This window comes from Acomys minous (assembly GCF_964271855.1).
Source record: "Acomys minous genome assembly, chromosome: 5".
NCBI lineage: Eukaryota > Metazoa > Chordata > Mammalia > Rodentia > Muridae > Acomys > Acomys minous.
Genome location: NC_140494.1, coordinates 81395558 through 81401536, shown reverse-complemented (window position 1 = coordinate 81401536; position 5979 = coordinate 81395558). Strand labels below are relative to the sequence as shown.

At 40.1% G+C, this 5979-nt stretch overlaps 1 long non-coding RNA gene across 1 annotated transcript; it reads left to right on the top strand.

The window, feature by feature from the left end:
- The first annotated feature begins 1806 nt into the window (after positions 1–1806).
- On the top strand, positions 1807–2145 carry LOC311598627. The gene is made up of 2 exons (XR_014779611.1): positions 1807–1966; positions 2011–2145. It is a non-coding gene; the product is annotated as an uncharacterized lncRNA (long non-coding RNA).
- Positions 2146–5979: the final 3834 nt, after the last annotated feature.

Here is a 5979-nt window from a genome sequence, read left to right as displayed (position 1 = left end):
AACACTATGGAGGCACAGGCAGGAAGCTCACTCTGAGTTTGAAGCCTGCTTCGTTTACTGTGACAGTGATTTTTTTATTTTTTCTTCTTCTTCATCATCATCATCATCTTCTTCTTCTTCTTCTTCCTCTTCTTCCACTTCATTTTTCGAAAAAGGGCTTCTCTTGTGTCCTGACTGTCCTGTACTAGCTGGTAAAAGGCTGGCCTAAAATTCACAGAAACTGCCTGCCTCTTACTCCCAGTTGCTGGAATTAAACTGCTCTATCAAGCCTGTCTTATTTAACCCAGGGATAATCTGTATAACAGAGCCCTAGCTGTCCTGGACTGCCTTGCAGAGCAGGCTGGTCTTGAACTCACAAAGATCTGGTTGCCACTGCCTATGGGCTGCTGAGATTAAAGTCCTATACAACCACACCCAGTTTCCTTGACAGTCTGAACAGGCTTTGCTTTATTTGTGAGAGGGATTACCTGGCAATTAAGATACCTCTCTCTTTTTCTATATAGAAGGAGAATTAGATTGGAAAAACAGTCATTTGCAGCTACCCAAGCCCTGTCTGTGTCTCTGGAGTGGAGCCTTTAAGAACAAACTCTACAACCATGGAGGGGACATCAGGAAACTCAGTTCCAAGCCAGCCTTTGATCGTGAGTACATAATTCACATTAATTGTGGAATGGTCATCCTTGTTTTCTCTTTCTACTTAAAGCTCCCTATGTTCATGCACATTGTACTTTAAAATAAAATTATCTCAAAAAATATAACTTGGTGTCTTGTGAAAGCTGCTATTTGCTAATACTATTTGGACGAAATGTAGGACATAATTCATCAGTCCATAATGACACCTTTAATCTATGATAGGTATTTCTGCAAGTTTTTGTCCTTCTCTGGACAGCTAGTGTTCTTGCCCAGACTTGAGTGAAGGGCTTCTACACTAGTGATGCCTGTGTGCCACAGAGGGTAGATTTGGAACATCAGTGACCATGAGAAAGAAGAGCTGAGAGATGCACCTTGACAGGAAGACAGATGAAATCTGTTTGCAACTGGCTTAGTAGAGACAGACATGCCCAGGTTTTAATCCTCCCTAGTCACATGACCTAGATTAATTAGAAGCCTCATAACTAGAACCTTCATAATGCAAGCTTTGGTACCTTGGTAAAGATTCAAAATATTTTGCCTCTTTCTCCACATTTTTGTGTCCTAATATATGAGTTTTAGAAACTTTCACAGAGAAGTTTAATCTATACCTTGATCTGAGAGTTCTTTCTCTTGAGAAAAGGAAGGAATGACCAAACAAAAACTCTGACAATTGTATATAATTAGTAGTATATGAAATCCTGCATTGTTTACATTTCTCTATGTTGTCAAAGGGAACACTGAGAAGAAGCATGATACCCAAGAATCTACAAAAGAAGAGAGAGGCTTTGGAAGCCAAGAGAAAGTTCAGGGCCAAAACCAAAACCAGAACCCGACTTGGGGAAACTACCAGTGGTCCTATGAGGTTGACCAGTTGCATCTTCCAAAAGCCTGTGTCTAGAAGAACTTCTTACCCTGGGAATATCACCATGAGAAGGAAAGACCAAGAGAACCTGGAGAAACCCCAGCACCTGTGTGCTTTGGAGAGGTTGAATGACCTTCAGTCTAGAGACAGGAAAGTGAACATTTTATATCCACTGGATCCTAATACCAATGTAAACCAAAGTGCACTGGGAATGCAGGATGAAGCCAGTGGTGTTAAGGATCTGCACACTTCCACAGAGTTCAGCCCTGCTCAGCACTCATCTTTGGAAGAGGAACAAGAGGCTCCTCAGCAGTCACTATCTTTCTATTGTCCAGGAGTAACAAGGCCAATGTCTCTTCAGCTGTCACCATCTTATGACAGAAAAGGAGTGACTACTGCAGACATCCAGAAACAGGCCAGGAAGGTGAAGAGAGCCAGAAAGAGACTAGCTGAGGCCTTGGAGGAAGATAGGTTTGCCAGGCTGGTGGAGCACATGATAGAGTGAACAGACATAGGTCTTCAGAAATCCACATTTTAAAAGTTTTCAAAGCACATATTGTGGCCTTTGTAAGTTCTACTTGAAGTATCTTTATCTGACTTGTATGTAATTTTGTATTGATTTATTAAAAAATACTTGCTCTAAGAACTAATGAAGTCTCCTTGCCCAATTTCTTTCTTTTTCCACATGCCCTCCCTCCTCTTCCCTACTTTTTTTCCATAGTCCTCAGAGAGTGAGAGCCCTTCTCCCTTATCAATTAACTCCAGCCTATCAAGTCTCCTCAGGACTTCCTGCATCCTCTTTCTCTGTGTCCTGGTAAGGGATCTTGCAAGGAGGGAGTTGTCCTAGTGCAGGCAACTGAGTCCATGGCAGTGAAAGCCTCTGATCCCTCAACACATTTATTATTACTGATATTTGTATGAAAACTGAATTTTTATCATATACCAATCTGGGTTTTAAATTTCTCATCTATTTTTTCAGTTATATTTTATTTTTCAGCTTGTTGTTATTTACAGTGAGCTCTACCACAGCTAGAGCTACAAGATTAAATTTATGTGAAAAAAATTATCCTAAACTCAAAATATATAATTTGCCTTCAAAGAAATTAAATACATTATTAGTTTTAAATTGGTGCTTGAACATTTTAGAAGAGGGGGTTTGAATGTGACATTTGGACCCACATAATTGTCAGAGATAGTAAAGAAAAAAATCTTATAAGATACTATAAAACAAAGAAGCCACTTATTAGACTGGATTACAGGATATGGTCTAAGTAGCCCAGCAATGGCTCTCTCACAACCAGAAGTCTAACAATCATGTAAGTGTTAAGCCCATACATTGGATGACGCTACAATACAAATACAGACCTGGAGGCTTTCTGGATAGATAATTGTCTCCAGTCTCTTTTAGAATCCTGCTGAGGTCAGATTTTGTATTGATCCCAGCAGTAACATACAATAAATGGAAGTCATGAGGGAGTACAAGCAGAAAAAGCAAAAGCTTCTTCCATGTCATGAGGACTGTCAACAAGAGTGGCCCAGGTTGACAATGAATCTTCATACTTCAAATTACTCCATAAAGGAAATGTCTTTTTCACCCAGGAGTGGTGGTACATGCCTTAGATCTTAGCACATGGGAACAGAGGCAGATCTCTGTGAATTGGAGGCCATTTTGGACAACACAGTAAGTTTTCGGATAGTTAGATATACAAAATAGAGACCCATTCTCAGAGAGAGGTCATTACAGTTGAGGAAAGAGAAAGACTGAGAGAGAGAGAGAGAGAGAGAGAGAGAGAGAGAGAGAGAGAGAGAGAGAGAGAGAGAGAGAGAGAGAATTCCCTATTGGGTTTCTAAAAGCTTAGAATTTTAATTTTATCGAATCTCCCCCTCACAGTACTTTCTTCAAATTTATTATCACCTCATCAATGGAAGGGTATGTGATAAACCCTGCCTCAGGCATCTGACTATAGCCAAATACCAAAAAGCCAAAATCCAACCTTAAGGTGTGCCCAGGGCTTTACAGAAGGAGATTATACAAGATAAGTCAATTATGCTAATAGCAACAAACTCCCCCTTAGGTTGGGGTCTTCAGATCTCTATATAAGGGCTTGAGAAGCATAAAACTCAGTCAGTTCAGAGGCCCTAGGAGGTGGTCACACAGTGGAGCCCTTCTTCAAGGTACAGCTGTTGTCCAGAGAGATCACAAGGTACAGCCTCTCTGAAGCAAAGGGCAAGCTTTGATAAGACCAGGGATCTGGAGGTGAGTGGAAATCCTGAGTGCATAGATTTCTATTTTCTCTGAGTCCAGGGATTCTCATATAGAAGTACTTGTGATAATTGATATAGAGCATGCTCTCATTTTCAGTTCATTATTGAGCTTCAATTTTTTAATCTATCATAACATTAAAATTAAGATGAGTATGGTTTCCTCAATTATTTTATGATCCTTGTGAATCTAACTTTGTAAGGTATGGAGATACCTTATAGTATGACTTTTAGCATGGTATCTATACTTAGTGTTCATTATAGAAATCATATAATGCCAAATATATGAGATATTCCACTGGAAAAACTTATATTCTTGTGTTTCAAATATGTTTTTAACTATTTAGATAATATTTTATTAATGTATTGATTTAGGACACATTTGTTTAGTGATGTTATACTTTTTTTTCCTCCTTTATTAATTTATTCTTGTTACATCTCAATGGTTATCCCATCCCTTGTATCCTCCCATTCTTCCCTCCCTCCCAATTCCTCTTATTCCCCTCCCCTATGACTGTTCCTGAGGGGATTACCTCCCTCTCTATATGATCATAGGGTATCAAGTCTCTTCTTGGTAACCTGCTGTCCTTCCTCTGAGTGCCACCAGGTCTCCCCGTCCAGGGGACATGGTCAAAGGTGAGGCACCAGAGTATGTGAGAAAGTAATATCCCACTCTCCACTCTACTGTGGAGAATATTCTGTCCATTGGCTAGATCTGGGTAGGGGATTAAGGTTTACTACCTGTATTGTCCTTGGCTGGTGCCTTAGTTAGAGTGGGACCCCTGTGCCCAAATCTGCCTATCATAATGTTTTACTTGTAGGCTTCTAGGACCCTCTGGATCCTTCTACTTTGCCATTCTCCCATGATTCTCTCATCTAGAGTCCCACTAGAATGTCCTCCCCTCTCTCTCAGTTTCCTGGTAAGTGAAGTCTTTCGTGGGACCTGCCCCTTGGGCTAATATGCAGATATAAGTGAGTATATACCATTTGAGTCTTTCTGCTTCTGGGTTAACTCACTCATTATGATCATTTCTAGCTATATCCATTTATCCACAAATTTCGGGAATTCCTTATTTTTAGTAGCTGAATAGTACTCCATAGTATATATGTACCACAGTTTCTTTATCCATTCTTCTATTGAGGGACACTTAGGCTGTTTCCATGTTCTGGCTATTATGAATAAGGCTGCTATGAACATGGCTGAGCAAATTTTCTTGCTGTGTGCTGGAGCATCTTCTGGGTATATTCCAAGGAGTGGAATAGCTGGGTCTTGAGGAAGCCCTATTCCCATTTTTCTGAGATATCACCAGATAGATTTCCAAAGTGGTTGTACTAGTTTGCATTCCCACCAGCAATGAAGGAGTGTTCCTCTCTCCCCACATCCTCACCAGCATGTGGTGTCCCTTGAATTTTTGATCTTAGCCATCCTGATGGGTGTAAGATGGAATCTCAGCGTTGTTTTGATTTGCATTTCCCTGATGATTAAGGAGGTTGAGCATTTCTTTAAGTGTTTCTCAGCCATTTGATATTCCTCTGTTGAGAATTCTCTTTTTAGTTCCATGCCCCATTTCTCAATTGGATTATTTGGTTTGGTGGTATTTAATTTCTTGAGTTCTTTATATATTTTGGATATTAGACCTTTGTCAAATGTGGGGTTGGTGAAGATCTTTTCCCAGTTTGTAGACTGTCGCTTTGTTCTCTTTACAGTGTCACCTGACTTACAGAAGCTTCTCAGCCTCATGAGGTCCCATTTATTAATTGTTGACATTAATGCCTCGGCTGTTGGTGTTCTGTTCAGGAAGTTGTCTCCTGTGCCAATATGTTCCAGGCTCTTTCCCATGTTTTCTTCTAAGTGATTTAGTGTCTCTGGTTTTATGTTGAGGTCTTTAATCCACTTGGATTTGAGTTTTGTAGAAGGTGACAAATATGGGTCCAGTTGCCTTTTTTTACACATAGACATCCAGTTAGACCAGCGCCATTTGTTGAAGATGCTATCCCTTTTCCATCGAATGGATTTGGCTTCTTTGTCAAAAATCAAATGACCATCAGTGTGTGGATTCATATCTGGGTCTTCAATTCGATTCCACTGATCAACCAGCCTGTTGCTGTGCCAGTACCATGCTGTTTTAATTACTATTGCTTTATAGTATAGTTTGAGATCAGGTATGGATACTCCTCCAGAGCACCTTTTATTGTAAAAGATTGTTTTAGCTATTCTGGGT